At 46.6% G+C, this 19,119-nt stretch overlaps 1 protein-coding gene and 1 long non-coding RNA gene across 4 annotated transcripts in view; one reads left to right on the forward strand and one right to left on the reverse strand.

Moving 5' to 3' along the window:
- Positions 1-12,706, forward strand: part of LOC140384953 (uncharacterized) — a 58,094-nt gene extending 45,388 nt beyond the window's left edge. The window contains exon 4 of the long non-coding RNA XR_011933241.1: positions 11,757-12,706. This is a non-coding gene — a long non-coding RNA (uncharacterized lncRNA). The remainder of the gene's footprint in view (positions 1-11,756) is intronic.
- Positions 1-19,119, reverse strand: part of LOC140384761 (SH3 and multiple ankyrin repeat domains protein 2-like) — a 1,513,496-nt gene that overhangs the window by 1,305,843 nt on the left and 188,534 nt on the right. The window lies entirely within an intron of this gene.

The following is a 19,119-nucleotide window of genomic DNA, read 5'->3' on the forward strand; positions in this document are numbered from 1 at the left end:
TGGGAGGTGAGTGAGCCGGGACATTGAAAACAGCGCGGGAGGTGAGTGAGCCGGGACAGTGAACAAAGAACAAAGAACAAAGAACAAAGAAATGTACAGCACAGGAACAGGCCCTTCGGCCCTCCAAGCCCGTGCCGACCATACTGCCCGACTAAACTACAATCTTCTACACTTCCTGGGTCCGTATCCTTCTATTCCCATCCTATTCATATATTTGTCAAGATGCCCCTTAAATGTCCCTATCGTCCCTGCCTCCACTACCTCCTCCGGTAGTGAGTTCCAGGCACCCACTACCCTCTGCGTAAAAAACTTGCCTCGTACATCTACTCTAAACTTTGCCCCTCTCACCTTAAACCTATGCCCCCTAGTAATTGACCCCTCTACCCTGGGGAAAAGCCTCTGACTATCCACTCTGTCTATGCCCCTCATAATTTTGTATACCTCTATCAGGTCGCCCCTCAACCTCCTTCGTTCCAGTGAGAACAAACCGAGTTTATTCAATCGCTCCTCATAGCTTATGCCCTCCATACCAGGCAACATTCTGGTAAATCTCTTCTGCACCCTCTCTAAAGCCTCCACATCCTTCTGGTAGTGTGGCGACCAGAATTGAACACTATACTCCAAGTGTGGCCTAACTAAGGTTCTATACAGCTGCAACATGACTTGCCAATTCTTATACTCAATGCCCCAGCCAATGAAGGCAAGCATGCCGTATGCCTTCTTGACTACCTTCTCCACCTGTGTAGCCCCTTTCAGTGATCTGTGGACCTGTACTCCTAGATCTCTTTGACTTTCAATACTCTTGAGGGTTCTACCATTCACTGTATATTCCCTACCTGCATTAGCCCTTCCAAAATGCATTACCTCACATTTGTTTAGCCCTTCCAAAATGCATTACCTCACATTTGTGAAAACAGTGCGGGAGGAGAGAGAGCCGGGACATTGAAAACAGCGCGGGAGGAGAGAGAGCCGGGACAGTAAAAACAGCTCGGGAGGAGAGAGAGCCGGGAGATTTAAAAAGCGCGGGAGATTTAAAAAGCGCAGGAGCTGCGTGTCAGAGCGGAGATTTTAAAAGATCGCGGCCTAGTTTCGGGAGCCATTCGGAGGAGGAGGAGCAGTCTCTGTCAGGGAGAGAACCTGAGAACATCTAAGACACTCAGAGGGTAAGAAGGTAGGTAAGTGATTTTTACTCATTTTTACTTTTATGCCTTTTTCAAATTGTGTGTGTCGGGGGGAAACTGAAGTGACATCACAGAAAAGCTGTGACCTGAGTGGCTGGTTGGGAATCTACACTAAATTTAAAAAATTAAGCATCGGTAACTAATTAAACATAATTACTTCATTATAATTTAGAGGGGTATCTAAGCCAGAGATCGGAGAGTACTATATTTAGCTTTCGCATTTATATTAGAAATCTAGTGCTAGGAAACAGATAGTTAACAGTAACTTTGAAAAAATTAAAAAATATATTAAAAAGATTTTTTTTTTTAATTTTAATTTTAATTAATTGATGCAATGTCAGTTAGAGGGGTGCAGTGCTCTGACTGTGAGATGTGGCAGGTCCAGGAGGCTTCCAGCATCCCGGATGGCTTCATCTGCAGAAATTGCACCCAACTGGAGCTCCTCACAGACCGCATGGTTCGGTTGGAGCAGCAATTGGATGCACTTAGGAGCATGCAGGTGGCGGAAAGCATCATAGATCGCAGTTATATAAATGTGGTCACACCCAAGGTGCAGGCAGAGAAATGGGTGACCACCAGAAAGGGCAGGCAGTCAGTGCAGGAATCCCCTGTGGTTGTTCCCCCTCTCGAACAGATATACCCCTTTGGATACTGTCGGGGGGGGGGAATAGCCTGTCAGGGGAAAACAGCAGCAACCAGAGCAGTGGCACCACGGCTGGCTCTGATGTTCAGAAGGGAGGGTCAAAGTGCAGAAGAGCAATAGTAATAGGGGACTCTATAGTCAGGGGCACAGATAGGCGCTTCTGTGGACCTGAAAGAGACACCAGGATGGTATGTTGCCTCCCTGGTGCCAGGGTCCAGGATATCTCCGAACGGGTAGAGGGCATCCTGAAGGGGGAGGGCAAACAGGCAGAGGTCGTTGTACATATTGGTACTAACGACATAGGCAGGAAGGGGCATGAGGTCCTGCAGCAGGAGTTCAGGGAGCTAGGCAGAAAGTTAAAAGACAGGACCTCTAGGGTTGTAATCTCGGGATTACTCCCTGTGCCACGTGCCAGTGAGGCTAGAAATAGGAAGATAGAGCAGCTAAACACGTGGCTAAACAGCTGGTGTAGGAGGGAGGGTTTCCGTTATCTGGACCACTGGGAGCTCTTCCGGGGCAGGTGTGACCTATATAAGAAGGACGGGTTGCATCTAAACCGGAGAAGCATAAATATCCTGGCCGCGAGGTTTGCTTGTGTCACACGGGAGGGTTTAAACTAGTATGGCAGGGGGGTGGGCACGGGAGCAATCGGTCAGAAGGTGAGAGCATTGAGGGAGAACTAGGGAATAGGGACAATGGGGCTCTGAGGCTGAGCAGACAGGGAGAAGTTGCTGAACACAGCGGGTCTGGTGGCCTGAAGTGCATATGTTTTAATGCAAAAAGTATTACGGGTAAGGCAGATGAACATGGAGCTTGGATTAGTACTTGGAACTATGATGTTGTTGCCATTACAGAGACCTGGTTGAGGGAAGGGCAGGATTGGCAGCTAAACGTTCCAGGATTTTGATGTTTCAGGCGGGATACAGGGGGATGTAAAAGGGGAGGCGGAGTTGCGCTACTGGTTAGGGAGAATATCACAGCTGTACTGCGGGAGGACACCTCAGAGGGCAGCGAGGCTATATGGGTAGAGATCAGGAATAAGAAGGGTGCAGTCACAAACTTGGGGGTTTACTACAGGCCTCCCAACAGACAGCGGGAGATAGAGGAGCAGATAGGTAGACAGATTTTGGAAAAGAGTAAAAACAACAGGATTGTGGTGATGGGAGACTTCAACTTCCCCAATATTGACTGGGACTCACTTAGTGCCAGGGGCTTAGACGGGGCGGAGTTTGTAAGGAGCATCCAGGAGGGCTTCTTAAAACAATATGTAGACAGTCCAACTAGGGAAGGGGCGGTACTGGACCTGGTATTGGGGAATGAGCCCGGCCAGGTGGTAGATGTTTCAGTAGGGGAGCATTTCGGTAACAGTGACCACAATTCAGTAAGTTTTAAAGTACTGGTGGACAAGGATAAGAGTGGTCCTAGGAAGAATGTGCTAAATTGGGGGAGGGCTAATTATAACAATATTAGGCGGGAACTGAAGAACATAGATTGGGGGCGGATGTTTGAGGGCAAATCAACACCTGACATGTGGGAGGCTTTCAAGTGTCAGTTGAAAGGAATTCAGGACCGGCATGTTCCTGTGAGGGAGAAGGATAAATACGGCAATTTTCAGGAACCTTGGATAACGAGAGATATTGTAGGCCTCGTCAAAAAGAAAAAGGAGACATTTGTCAGGGCTAAAAGGCTGGGAACAGACGAAGCCTGCGTGGAATATAAGGAAAGTAGGAAGGAACTTAAGCAAGGAGTCAGGAGGGCTAGAAGGGGTCACGAAAAGTCATTGGCAAATAGGGTTAAGGAAAATCCCAAGGCTTTTTACACATACATAAAAAGCAAGAAGGTAGCCAGGGAAAGGGTTGGCCCACTGAAGGATAGGCAAGGGAATCTATGTGTGGCGCCAGAGGAAATGGGCGAGGTACTAAATGAATACTTTGCATCAGTATTCACCAAAGAGAAGAAATTAGTAGATGTTGAGTCTGGAGAAGTGTGTGTAGATAGCCTGGGTCACATTGAGATCCAAAAAGACGAGGTGCTGGGTGTCTTAAAAAATATTAAGGTAGATAAGTCCCCAGGGCCTGATGGAATCTACCCCAGAATACTGAAGGAGGCTGGAGAGGAAATTGCTGAGGCCTTGACAGAAATCTTTGGATCCTCACTGTCTTCAGGGGATGTCCCGGAGGACTGGTGAATAGCCAATGTTGTTCCTCTGTTTAAGAAGGGTAGCAAGGATAATCCAGGGAACTACAGGCCGGTGAGCCTTACTTCAGTTGTAGGGAAATTACTGGAGAGAATTCTTCGAGACAGGATCTACTCCCAGTTGGAATCAAATGGACGTATTAGTGAGAGGCAGCATGGTTTTGTGAAGGGGAGGTTGTGTCTCACTAACTTGATAGAGTTTTTCGAGGAGGTCACTAAGATGATTGATGCAGGTAGGTCAGTAGATGTTGTCTATATGGACTTCAGTAAGGCCTTTGACAAGGTCCCTCATGGTAGACTAGTACAAAAGGTGAAGTCACTCGGGATCAGGGGTGAGTTGGCAAGGTGGATACAGAACTGGCTAGGTCATAGAAGGCAGAGAGTAGCAATGGAAGGATGCTTTTCTAATTGGAGGGCTGTGACCAGTGGTGTTCCATAGGGATCAGTGCTGGGACCTTTGCTGTTTGTAGTATATATAAATGATTTGGAGGAAAATGTAACTGGTCTGATTAGTAAGTTTGCAGACGACACAAAGGTTGGTGGAATTGCGGATAGCGATGAGGACTGTCAGAGGATACAGCAGGATTTAGATCGTTTGGAGACTTGGGCGGAGAGATGGCAGATGGAGTTTAATCCGGACAAATGTGAGGTAATACATTTTGGAAGGTCTAATGCAGGTAGGGAATATACAGTGAACGGTAGAACACTCAAGAGTATTGAAAGTCAAAAAGATCTAGGAGTACAGGTCCACAGGTCACTGAAAGGGGCAACACAGGTGGAGAAGGTAGTCAAGAAGGCATATGGCATGCTTGCCTTCATTGGCCGGGGCATTGAGTATAAGAATTGGCAAGTCATGTTGCAGCTGTATAGAACCTTAGTTAGGCCACACTTGGAGTATAGTGTTCAATTCTGGTCGCCACACTGCCAGAAGGATGTGGAGGCTTTAGAGAGGGTGCAAAAGAGATTTACCAGGATGTTGCCTGGTATGGAGGGCATTAGCTATGAGGAGCGGTTGAATAAAATCGGTTTGTTCTCACTGGAACAAAGGAGGTTGAGGGGTGACCTGATAGAGGTCTACAAAATTATGAGGGGCATAGACAGAGTGGATAGTCAGAGGCTTTTCCCCAGGGTAGAGGGGTCAATTACTGGGGGGCATAGGTTTAAGGTGAGAGAGGCAAGGTTTAGAGTAGATGTACGAGGCAAGTTTTTTACGCAGAGGGTAGTGGGTGCCTGGAACTCGCTACCGGAGGAGGTGGTGGAAGCAGGGACGATAGTGACATTTAAGGGGCATCTTGACAAATACATGAATAGGATGGAATAGAGGGATACGGACCCAGGAAGTGTAGAAGATTGTAGTTTAGTCGGGCAGCATGGTCGGCACGGGCTTGGAGGGCCAAAGGGCCTGTTCCTGTGCTGTACATTTCTTTGTTCTTTGTTTGAATTTGGAAGCTCGGTGACAATGCTAAACGGTTCTACCCGCCACACAATCAAAGCTGCGACATAAAAAATTAAGTTACATAGAATTTTAATTTGAGGGGACAAATTAAATGCAAGTTGGATAAACAGACATGTAAATTGTTGAACTAGCCAGGGAAATGTTGAAATGAAAATCACAGTATTAGTGGAGTGTGGTAATACCAGGTATTGCTGTACCTGAGAGAGGAATGACCATTGGCTAGACCGCGGGATCTACCATTGGGTAATATACATAGCCCCGCCCTGATAGGTGGGGTATAAGAACCGGTGCCGTCCCAGCAGCCTTCACTTCTGTAACATCGCTGCTGGGTACAGTTCTATCTGATTAAAGCTGAATCGATATGACTCCTCGTGGTCTCAAGAGTATTGATTGTGCATCATGGAGGTGCTGCTTAACATGACAATAACATTCACAATGTAAAGTATTACTCAATGAGAAAATACGTCAAGCTATTCATGCTCAAACCGAGTCATCCCATTCTCTTGCACGGACACAAGAGGCTGTCTCATTCTCTGATCCTCCCTGCTCTGCAATATTGCAAAGAAGACAGAATGAGATAGAATCTGATGACCTTTGTCACAATTGTTTGAACAAACCTTTGCCTGTCATCAAACAATTTCAAGGAAGCTTAACAGCTGTTGATGCAACGGAATGAATAAATTAATAATATACTTTTTAAAAAAAGCATACACAGGTTATACAGGTTGCATAACATTAATATAGAGTACACATTCCTCTCATGCATCTTAACATAAGAGCTAAACAGCTTACTTGAAATTGAGTTAGAGCCTCAGTTAATGAAACAAGGCAAAGGAATGTGGTGTTCTAATTGTATGAACCTTTAATATAGTTGATTTTAATTACGACGCCAAGACGTACATTGCAAGATATTGAGAGATTAATGTCGGAAAACCGAAATGCCAATTCAATACTCATTCACTGAAACAAGCAATCGTATTTAATTGAGCTCAATGATGTCATAGATTGATGGTTTAATTGTGCATCTCCCCAGGACAAAGCTCCAAGTAATTTAACCACTAGATGAGGCCAATGAATAATAGCTTAATTTACTTCCTACATTTATTATGTTTCTCTATAGATAAGACATGTTATTTATTATTTTCCAGTCTTTGCGATCCAGCCACTGTTGTAAATTCCTTATTCTGGGAGGGTCAGTCTGCATGATAGGTTTCTCCCTGGATGAGCCAGCAGCGGTTGCTGGCTTGCAAAAGATACCAGTGCCATGTTCAAATAAAGATTTTCACTTCAAATTCCATCTTACCGAGTTCTGAATAAAATGTTAATGAAGAACCAAGAATACTTGTGACTGGGATGCAGCTTTTATCCACTATGTACTGCGTGTGGGACAAGTTGTACTGCTCGCTCCTCATAGTGCTTGTATGGGGTACCTCATTCGATGTTGAGTTAACAAGCTCAAATCAGCACTTGTCAGTTGTCGAATGACAAAATAGTCATTGATAGGGACTGTCTATTGGAGGTCAAGTCCACGACAGGATAATCAAGCTCGCAATGGAAATTTGTAACCAAGTCAACCTCCTGTTGTCACCGCATTAATTAAATACCTGAGCAGTCACATCTACAATACTACAGGGAACCCGAAGACAGACGAACATGGCCATATGGTTCATCTGCCTCATCTTTTCATTGGAACCTCTGGTCTCACCACATCCAGCTGCCTCTTGAATGATTGCAGCATCTGTGCCGAGACGAATCCACCCAGACCACACAGCCAGCCTGGCCTATCGATAAGATCTGTCACAATGGAGCAAGGTCTTTCATAATTTCCAATGTCCTCCAAGATATTTGTCATGAACAGAACGTATCTGCTTTCCTACTGCGTGTAATCATTATGTTTTGTATGAAATGAGGCGAGACCTTTCTTACGTGTGGTGTGTGTATTTCGCTTAAATAATTTGGCAGCAAGCTTTTGTGAGTTTAAAATACAGAAAGTTATTTATTACATAGAACATAGAAAAATACAGCACAGAACAGGCCCTTCGGCCCACGATGTTGTGCCGAACCTTTGACCTAGATTAATCATAGATTATCATAGAATTTACAGTGCAGAAGGAGGCCATTCGGCCCAATGAGTCTGCACCGGCTCCTGGAAAGAGCACCCTACCCAAGGTCAACACCTCCACCCTATCCCCACAACCCAGCAACCCCACCCAACACTAAGGGCAATTTTGGACACTAAGGGCAATTTATCACAGCCAATCCACATAACCTGCATATCTTTGGACTGTGAGAGGAAACCGGAGCACCCGGAGGAAACCCACGCACACACAGGGAGGACGTGCAGACTCCGCACAGACAATGACCCAAGCCGGAATCGAACCTGGGACCCTGGAGCTGTGAAGCAATTGTGCTATCCACAATGCTACTGTGCTGCCCTTAAGAACAAATTAATCTACACTATATCATTCTACCGTAATCCATATACCTATCCAATAGTTGCTTGAAGGTCCCTAATGTTTCCGACTCAACTACTTCCACAGGCAGTGCATTCCATGCCCCCACTACTCTCTGGGTAAAGAACCTACCTCTGACATCCCCCCTACATCTTCCACCTTTCACCTTAAATTTATGTCCCCTTGTAATGGTTTGTTCCACCGGGGGAAAAAATCTCTGACTGTCTACTCTATCGATTCCCCTGATCATCTTATAAACCTCTATCAAGTCACCCCTCATCCTTCTCCGTTCTAATGAGAAAAGGCCTAGCACCCTCAACCTTTCCTCGTAAGACCTACTCTCCATTCCAGGCAACATCCTGGTAAATCTCCTTTGCACCTTTTCCAAAGCTTCCACATCCTTCCTAAAATGAGGCAACCAGAACTGTACACAGTACTCCAAATGTGGCCTTACCAAAGTTTTGTACAGCTGCATCATCACCTCACAGCTCTTAAATTCAATCCCTCTGTTAATGAACGCTAGCACACCATAGGCCTTCTTCACAGCTCTATCCACTTGAGTGGCAACTTTCAAAGATGTATGAACATAGACCCCAAGATCTCTCTGCTCCTCCACATTGCCAAGAACTCTACCGTTAACCCTGTATTCCGCATTCATATTTGTCCTTCCAAAATGGACAACCTCACACTTTTCAGTGTTAAACTCCATCTGCCACTTCTCAGCCCAGCTCTGCATCCTATCTATGTCTCTTTGCAGCCGACAACAGCCCTCCTCACTATCCACAACTCCACCAATCTTCGTATCGTCTGCAAATTTACTGACCCACCCTTCAACTCCCTCATCCAAGTCATTAATGAAAATCACAAACAGCAGAGGACCCAGAACTGATCCCTGCGGTACGTCACTGGTAACTGGGATCCAGGCTGAATATTTGCCATCCACCACCACTCTCTGACTTCTATCGGTTAGCCAGTTCGTCATCCAACTGGCCAAATTTCCCACTATCCCATGCCTCCTTACTTTCTGCATAAGCCTACCATGGGGAACCTTATCAAATGCCTTACTAAAATCCATGTACACTCCATCCACTGCTTTACCTTCATCCACATCCTCAAAGAATTCAATAAGACTTGTAAGGCAAGACCTACCCCTCACAAATCCGTGCTGACTATCCCTAATCAAGCAGTGTCTGTCCAGATGCCCAGAAATCCTATCCTTCAGTACCCTTTCCATGACTTTGCCAACCACCGAAGTAAGACTAACTGGCCTGTAATTCCCAGGGTTATCCCTAGTCTCTTTTTTGAACAGGGGCACGACATTCACCACTCTCCAATCCACTGGTACCACCCCTGTTGACAGTGAGGACGAAAAGATCATTGCCAACGGCTCTGCAATTTCATCTCTTGCTTCCCATAGAATCCTTAGATATAACCCGTCAGGCCCGGGGGACTTGTCTATCCTCAAGTTTTTCAAAATGCCCAACACATCTTCCTTCCTAACAAGTATTTCCTCGAGCTTACCTGTCTGTTTCACACTGTCCTCTCCAACAATATGGCCCCTCTCATTTGTAAATACTGAAGAAAAGTACTCGTTCAAGACCTCTCCTATCTCTTCAGACTCAATACATAATCTCCTGCTACTGTCCTTGATCAGACCTACCTTCGCTCTAGTCATTCTCATATTTCTCACATATATTCTCATACATTTACCCTGAATTAACACACACACACATTGGGTTTGATCAAAGATAACTCTTTTACAATTAATTCAGCCTCTGATTTTTGATTTCCCATCTCCCATGTGGTAGGCCTGTGGTTTCTTGAATGAATCTGATGGTTTAAAGTTAAAGTAAGGGCCTTGTAAAGTTAAGTGTTCACGGCAGGGTGTCAGGTTTCTTGTAGTAAAATATTAAGGATGTTTGTTCTCAGCTGAATTTAAAATGGAAGTTTCAGAATCTGGGGCGAAATTCTCCCGAAACGGCGCGATGTCCGCCGACTGGCGCCCAAAACGGCGGCAATCAGACGGGCATCGCGCCGCCCCAAAGGTGCGGAATGCTCCGCACCTTTGGGGGCCGAGCCCCAACGTTGAGGGGCTAGGCCGACGCCGGAGGAATTTCCGCCCCGCCAGCTGGCGGAAACGGCCTTTGTTGCCCCGCCAGCTGGCGCGGAAATGACATTTCCGCGGCGGGGGGTCGGAGAATGTCGCCCCTGGTTCTCAGACTGGCTGACAACTGATAGTTCTGGTTGATTAGCTGGGTGCTGTGTAATAAGGGTCAGTCCCTAATACCAACTTCAATCACATGATCACTGGTTTATCACGGCCGGGATTCTCCGATCGGCACCAATCACACGGGCGCAGTCGCCACAGCGCCGGTCGGGGGCCATTGAAAGCGCCCCCCCCGGCCATTCACCATGCTTGGTGGGCCGAGTTCCGCCGGCGTCGTTTACGTGTGGTCCTACCCGGCGGGACCTCGGAGTTCTGGCTGCGGGGGCCGTCCTGGTGGGGGGGCGGAGGGGAGCCGACTCCGGGGGGTCCTCCACAGTGGCCAGGCCCGAGATTGGGGGCAACCGATCGGCTCATTCCGGGGGGGTCCCCTGTAGGACTCCGCCATATTGCCCGGGGGCCGGCGCGGAGACGGCCGTGGCGCGCGCATGCGCGAACCCTCGCTGGCCTTGGCGAGCCAGCTTTCGCAGCCGGAGCAGCGCACAGCACTTTGCCGCCGTTCTAGCCCCTGAGGAAGGGGAGAATGCCTGGGCCTGGAGGCCCGTTGACGCCAGCGTCGCTCCCGCCGGTTTTGACACCAGCGTCAACACTTGGCCGGGATTTCAGAGAATTCTGGCCCATGTCTGAGGCCTACCTAGTCTAGTTTGGATGGTGGAGGCCATCATGATACAATGGAAGTTGATTGCGGCCATTGGGTTACGACCTCTTCTGTCCTGTAAGAAACATGGAAACAGGCTGTCTGGAAACTCCACAGTCTTTCGGTATCAATAAGAATGCCGAATTCCACAAATAGCCGTGAGGTACTGTTACAACCCCAACAAGACAATGGACGATGATTGATCGATCGCCCAGTAGGGTTCGTGGAGTACGAGTTCCCTTATTGAGCGGGTGAAGCCTGTCCAATAGGGGATCACAAGTGGAACCTTGAATACAGTGCCCCTGAGTGGAGTTCCCGATGATCCCGGGCTGGGACAATAGAGTTGTAGGCCATGGCTGAGACTTCTTTTCTGTTCAAGAATAAACCTTTATTTGCCGAGCCTGGCCTCAGCTAGGGTTATTAAAGGCACTCTCACCTATATCCATATTGAATTAGGAAAGGAATTCACCAAAGACTTTATACTGTGCAAATGCCAAAAGTCACATGATTTGTGGCAGCCATCTTAACAGCTCAGTTGTGACCACGTTTTAAAAGGATTGACTAAAGATTCATGCCTGATTGGTTCGTATTGGACACAACGTTTTGTGCAAACAGGTTGGGTGGTCCTGGCTGGACAAGCAGGTGAATACCGACCAATGCTTTCTGTTTGGGTCACTGACTGTGAGGAGTCTGCACGTTCTCTCTGTGTCTGCGTGGGTTTCCTCCGGGTGCTCCGGTTTCCTCCGACACTCCAAAGATGTGCAGGTTAGGTGAATTGGCCACGTTAAATTGTCCCTTGGTGTCCAAAGGAAAGGTGGGGTTATGGGGTTACATGGTAGGATGGCGGAATGGGCCGAGATAGGATATTCTTTCCAAAGGTAGGTGCAGACTCGATGGGCCAAATGGCCTCCTCCTGCACTGTGGGGATTCTATGAATGGACTCACATTTATCCATTTAATATGCAGGGCTGCGTACTTAGCCTCGCTGTACACACACGACTGTGGCAAAATTTGGCTCCAACTCCACCTACAAGTTTGCTGATGACACGACCGTCGTGGGTCAGATCTCGAACAATGATGAGTCAGAGTACAGGAGGGAGCTAGAGAATCTAGTGGTGTGACAACAATCTCTCCCTCAACATCAGCAAAACCAAGGAGCTGGTCATTGACTTCAGGAAGCAAAGTACTGTACACACCCCTGTCATCATCAACGGGGCCGAGGTGGAGATGGTTAGCAGTTTCAAATTCCTAGGGGTGCACATCTCCAAAAATCTGTCCTGGTCCATTCATGTCGATGCTATGATCAAGAAAACGCAACAGCGCCTATACTTCCTCAGGAAACTAAGGAAATTTTGCATGTCCACACTGACTCTTACCAACTTTTACAGATGCACCATAGAAAGCATCCTATCGGGCTGCATCACAGCCTGGTATGGCAACTGCTCGGCCCAGGACCGCAAGAAACTTCAGAGAGTCGTGAACACTGCCCAGTCCATCACACGAACCTGCCTCCCATCCATTGACTCCATTTACACCTCCCGCTGCCTGGGGAAAGCGGGCAGCATAATCAAAGACCCCTCCCACCCGGCTTACTCACTCTTCCAACTTCTTCCATCGGGCAGAAGATACAGAAGTCTGAGAACACGCACGAACAGACTCAAAAACAGCTTCTTCCCCACTGTCACCAGACTCCTAAACGACCCTCTTATGGACTGACCTGATTGCTCCGCACATCTCTACTGAGCAGTACTACACTCCGTGTGCTTCACCCGATGCCTGTGTCTGTGTGTTTACATTGTGTATTTATGGATGTCCTCTGTTTTTCATGTATGGAATGATCGGTCTGGAATATACGCAGAACAATACTTTTCACTGTACATTGGAACACGTGACAATAAATTAGGTTCAAATTTAAATTTCTTAATCCAAGCTTTCTTTGCCTCTTCATTTTTCTTTCTGTAGCCAGTTTGACATTGAATTCATGTTTGTTAATATACATTCCTTGTCAGTCCTTGTGTTGGTCTTTTCTCAAACCTTCAATCTGATTGATGGCGATAGGCTGTTACTTTCAAAGTTCACTCAGATCCCAGATGTTTGGTACAATGTCATTTGCTCACACTTTCAGCAATCTGACACACAAAGATAATTACAAACCTAAACATACAAGGGCAAGTCTAACTCAAGACAGATGCAGTTAGATTCCTTCCTAATTAGACATTTGGCCCATTCGTTTTCAACAAGCATCAATTATTGACATCTACGAGTGAGTCAAGCACATCACACAATATTTCCAAAGCAGTGTGACCACAGTTAGCCAGGTCCAGCCTCACATAACTGTCTGAAGTGGTGTTTCCAGCCTACTGCCATCTGATTTGTTTCCTCTTCCTGAGCCTAATGGTGCACAAGGCAGACTTCCTTCCATCTGTTCCCATTCCGGCCTCTTTCCTGGAGCAGGTGGCTCCACTTGTCACCAGAGGCTTACAGCTTGAAACGTGCCACTCCACATCAAGCATGGCTGACCCACTCTTACACACTGCCATTGGGTGTTGGAGAAATTTGCAACGTTGATAATTATCTGTTGGGCGTGTTATGAATGGCCTCGAACGCAGAGCTTCCGGCTCAGAGACAGGGACTGAGCCCCAAGACCTCCCGTCAAAGGTTTACAGCCATGTTAAATCTATTTTTTAGAACAATTTCCTTCAACATTGTCATTTGGCACGTGGGAAAGTCTGCTCATAAATTGACAACAATTGGGATCTTGCTCTGTAATTATTTAATTAATTCATGGGATGTGGGCATTGGTGGCTGGGCCAGCATTTATTGTCCATTCCGGCAACTATAGACTGGTGAGCCTCACGTCTGTAGTGGGTAAAGTCTTGGAGGGGATTATAAGAGACAAGATTTATAATCATCTAGATAGGAATAATATGATCAGGGATAGTCAGCATGGCTTTGTGAAGGGTAGGTCATGCCTCACAAACCTTATTGAGTTCTTTGAGAAGGTGACTGAACAGGTAGACGAGGGTAGAGCAGTTGATGTGGTGTATATGGATTTCAGCAAAGCATTTGATAAGGTTCCCCACGGTAGGCTATTGCAAAAAATACGGAGGCTGGGGATTGAGGGTGATTTAGAGATGTGGATCAGAATTGGCTAGCTGAAAGAAGACAGAGGGTGGTGGTTGATGGGAAATGTTCACAAGTGAAGTACCACAAGGATCTGTTCTGGGGCCGTTGCTGTTTGTCATTTTTATCAATGACCTAGAGGAAGGCGCAGAAGGGTGGGTGAGTAAATTTGCAGACGATACTAAAGTCGGTGGTGTTGTCGATAGTGTGGAAGGATGTAGCAGGTTACAGAGGGATATAGATAAGCTGCAGAGCTGGGCTGAGAGGTGGCAAATGGAGTTTAATGTAGAGAAGTGTGAGGTGATTCACTTTGGAAGGAATAACAGGAATGCGGAATATTTGGCTAATGGTAAAGTTCTTGAAAGTGTGGATGAGCAGAGGGATCTAGGTGTCCATGTACATAGATCCCTGAAAGTTGCCACCCAGGTTGATAGGGTTGTGAAGAAGGCCTATGGAGTGTTGGCCTTTATTGGTAGAGGGATTGAGTTCTGGAGTCGGGAGGTCATGTTGCAGCTGTACAGAACTCTGGTACGGCCGCATTTGGAGTATTGCGTGCAGTTCTGGTCACCGCATTATAGGAAGGACATGGAGGCTTTGGAGCGGGTGCAGAGGAGATTTACCAGGATGTTGCCTGGTATGGAGGGAAAATCTTATGAGGAAAGGCTGATGGACTTGAGGTTGTTTTCGTTGGAGAGAAGAAGGTTAAGAGGAGACTTAATAGAGGCATACAAAATGATCAGGGGGTTGGATAGGGTGGACAGTGAGAGCCTTCTCCCGCGGATGGATATGGCTGGCACGAGGGGACATAACTTTAAACTGAGGGGTAATAGATATAGGACAGAGGTCAGAGGTAGGTTCTTTACGCAAAGAGTAGTGAGGCCGTGGAATGCCCTACCTGCTACAGTAGTGAACTCGCCAACATTGAGGGCATTTAAAAGTTTATTGGATAAACATATGGATGATAATGGCATAGTGTAGGTTAGATGGCTTTTGTTTCGGTGCAACATCGTGGGCCGAAGGGCCTGTACTGCGCTGTATTGTTCTATGTTCTATGTTCTAACTGCCCCTAAAACTGAGTGACTTGCTTGGCCATTTCAGAAGGTAATTAAGAGTCAAACTGGCTACTGTGTATCTGGAGTCACATGTCAGCCAGACTGCAGAGGGTGGAAAATCTCCTTCCCTGAAGGAGATCAATGAACCAGGCGGGTTTTTATGACGGTGGTTTCATGGTCATCATTAGACTTTCAATTCCAGATTTTCTTTTTGTTGAATTCAAATTTCACATTCTGCGGTGATGGGATTAGCACCCTGGTCCCCAGAGTATTACGCTGGGTGTCTGCAATACTCGGCCAGTGACAATACCACCACAGCGCTGCCTCCCCTAAATGCACTGACTGCAATGGTTATTTTAAATTATTTTAGCAGAACAAATGTTTCCCGATAAGAGTTTTCAGAGGAAACTGTTTGAGAGAAGTTGCTGACTTCAGGAATCTAAGAAGTCAATGAACACGTCGCAATATGCAGAATTCTAGAAGCTGGAATAATTCAGCAAACCTTGTCATTTGGATGCAGCATGTTCATTCAGCTCCTTTGCACTTTCCATAATTTCATCCTTACAATTCCCTGTCAAAATCCAAAATATTTAACAAAACAAGAATTCATTTCAGGTATTGAGTGGAGAAAACACAGGCGAGCTCCGAGCACCAGATGTCATTTTAAGGTCATTGGATTGAACTTCCAAACATTTCAAATCATTGAAAAACAACACGCATTTATGTTAAGTGATTCACAGGAGTGTTATCAAACATTTTTCATGGAGCCACACAAGGAGACAAAGAGCATGGGAGGAGAGCGGGACAGGGGGAGTGAGAAGAGTTGGATCAGTCTGTGGCACCCAGAACTAATATCATAGTGTGACTTCAGAAGGAAACAAGTCATTTATTGGTTGATGAGTATTTCTTTTGCTCATCTTTAAAAGTTCAGGAGTAACAACGATTCTTAGTTAAAACATGATAAGGCAAAATAAATGTAATAACGCATGATAAGGATGGCAGAGCAGGTGATGTGTTGCAGCTGCAGTATGTGGGAGCTGATGGATGTGCGTGTGATCCAAGGCAACCCGATCTGCAGTCAGTGTCCGTGACTGCAGGAGCTTTCGCTCAGGGTCAATAAACTGGAGGCTGAGCTGCAGACACTGCAAAGCATCAGGGAGGGCGTGGGTTGCCTGGGCACTTTGTTGCAGGACGCAGTCACAGCCCTTTTTATAGGGTGGTCTGATTTGGTCAATAGTCAGGGACAGGATGGTAAGGCTGCCAGTGAGTCAGTTAAGGGTCTTGAGAAGGTACAAGTGGAGGAGCATCAGTCTTTGCAATTGTCCAACAAGGTTTGATGTTCTTCCAGCTGTATGGATAGGAGTAGGACTGCAAGGTGGATGAACAAAATGCCCATGGTTCTGTGGCACTGGAAGACATTCAAGTGGAAAGTAGGAATGTTGTAATAGTAGTGGACAATATAGACAGGGGGATAGACACCGTTCCCAGCACCAAGTGTACGAATCCAGATGACTGTGTGCCAGTATTGGGAATATTTACTCTGGATTAGGGAGGAACTTGAAGTGAGAGGGGTGAGTCCTGTTGTCATGGACCACATGGGTGCCAACGACATAGATCAGACTAGGGAAGATGCTGGGCTGAATTGTCCGGTTCCCCAGTTATGTTTCTCGACAATGCACCATTAGCTGGTGGTGGTGTTCTCTTTCCCGCTGCTTGTCAACGGGACTTCCCAACGAAGCCACCGCACACCACCGGGAAACCTGCGGGCGAGGGTGCGCGGCCGGCGGGATCAGAGATTCCCAGCAGGCGGAGAGTTCCGGTCGTCATGTTTGAGGATTATGAACAGCTGGAGGCTCCATTAGAAAGCAGAACCTCAATGGTAATAACCTCTGGATTAAGGATCAAAGATTGGAGTGGGAGAAATGAGCTTCCATTCATAGGGCACTGAGATCAGGATGTGGAGCTGGAGCTGGAATGTTGGGCTGGACATCACCTGAACTACACTGGGACCAGTGTTCTGTCAAATCGTGGAACTAGTCTGGAACAGAGGGAACAGAATGTCAATGGGCGGGTGGGGGGAAGGGGTCATGTGAGAGGAGTTGTGGTCAGTTGAAGAAAAGCAGTGAGTTAAGCCAGCAGGGTATTAATTTGGGTAGGAGTAACCAGAGGGACAGGAAGGGACAGGAAGGGACACAGAGTACAAACCGATCAGCACCAGCAGTTAAGACCAGAGAATAATAATGGTAATAGACAAAGTTCAAGGCTTTTTATCTGAATGCATTTCTAAAAAAAAATGCATTGTTAACACAGATAGATGTGAATATGTATAATGTGATAAACATTACACGGGCAGCACGGTAGCCTTGTGGATAGCACAATTGCTTCACAGCTCCAGGGTCCCAGGTTCGATTCCAGCTTGGGTCACTGTCTGTGCGGAGTCTGCACATCCTCCCCGTGTGTGCGTGGGTTTCCTCCGGGTGCTCCGGTTTCCTCCCACAGTCCAAAGATGTGCAGGTTAGGTGGATTGGCCATGATAAATTGCCCTTAGTGTCCAAATTTGCCCTTCATGTTGGGTGGGGTTGCTGGGTTATGGGGATAGGGTGGCGGTGTTGACCTTGGGTAGGGTGCTCTTTCCAAGAGTCGGTGCAGACTCGATGGGCCGAATGGCCTCCTTCTGCACTGTAAATTCTATGAAATTCTATGATAGATGTGAATATGTATAATGCGATAAACATTACACAGATAGATGTGAATATGTATAATGTGATAAACATTACACAGATAGGTGTGAATGTGTATAATGTGATAAACATTACGCAGATAGATGTGAATGTGTATAATGTGATAAACATTACACAGATAGGTGTGAATGTGTATAATGTGATAAACATTACACAGATAGATGTGAATGTGTATAATGTGATAAACATTACACAGATAGATGTGAATGTGTATAATGTGATAAACATTACACAGATAGATGTGAATGTGTATAATGTGATAAACATTACACAGATAGGTGTGAATGTGTATAATGTGATAAACATTACACAGATAGATGTGAATGTGTATAATGTGATAAACATTACACAGATAGATGTGAATGTGTATAATGTGATAAACATTACGCAGATAGGTGTGAATGTGTATAATGTGATAAACATTACACAGATAGGTGTGAATGTGTATAATGTGATAAACATTACACAGATAGATGTGAATGTGTATAATGTGATAAACATTACACAGATAGATGTGAATGTGTATAATGTGATAAACATTACACAGATAGATGTGAATGTGTATAATGTGATAAACATTACACAGATAGATGTGAATGTGTATAATGTGATAAACATTACACAGATAGGTGTGAATGTGTATAATGTGATAAACATTACACAGATAGGTGTGAATGTGTATAATGTGATAAACATTACACAGATAGGTGTGAATGTGTATAATGTGGGAGACACAAACCAAGAAACTGTGGGCCTGACATCTGACAAAGGGAAATTGCGAGAGTCCGTTATTAAGGGGGTTAAAGCAGAGTTTTTGAAAGTGAAATCATGTTTAACAGATTTAATAATGTTCTTTCAGAAAGGAGCAAGCAGAACCAATAAAGGAGAACCTGTAGATGTGATTTCCAAAATGTCTTTGGTAAGGTGCCGCATCAAAGGTTACAGCACAGGATAAAAGCATATGGTGTCGGGGGTTAGATATTAGCCTGGATAAAGGGTTAGTTAGCTAACAGGATGGCAGAGCAAGTTCAAAGGGCCGAATGGCCTCCTCCTGCTCCTGGGCGAGATTCTCCGACCCCCCGCCGGGTCGGAGAATCGCCGGGGGCTGGCGTGAATCCCGCCCCCGCCGGTTGTCGAATTCTCCGGCACCGGATATTCAGCAGGGGCGGGAATCGCGCCCTGCCGTTGGCGGGCCTCCCCCCCACCCGCGATTCTCCGGCCTGCATGGGCCGAAGTCCCGCTGCTAGAATGCTTGTCCCGCCGGCATAGATTAAACCACCTACCTTACCGGCGGGACAAGGCGGCGCAGGCGGGCTCCGGGGTCCTGGGGGGGGCGCGGGGCGATCTGGCCCCGGGGGGTACCCCCACGGTGGCCTGGCCCGCGATCGGGGCCCACCGATCCGCGGGCGGGCC

Source organism: Scyliorhinus torazame, chromosome 10, assembly GCF_047496885.1.
Source record: "Scyliorhinus torazame isolate Kashiwa2021f chromosome 10, sScyTor2.1, whole genome shotgun sequence".
NCBI classification, from domain to species: domain Eukaryota; kingdom Metazoa; phylum Chordata; class Chondrichthyes; order Carcharhiniformes; family Scyliorhinidae; genus Scyliorhinus; species Scyliorhinus torazame.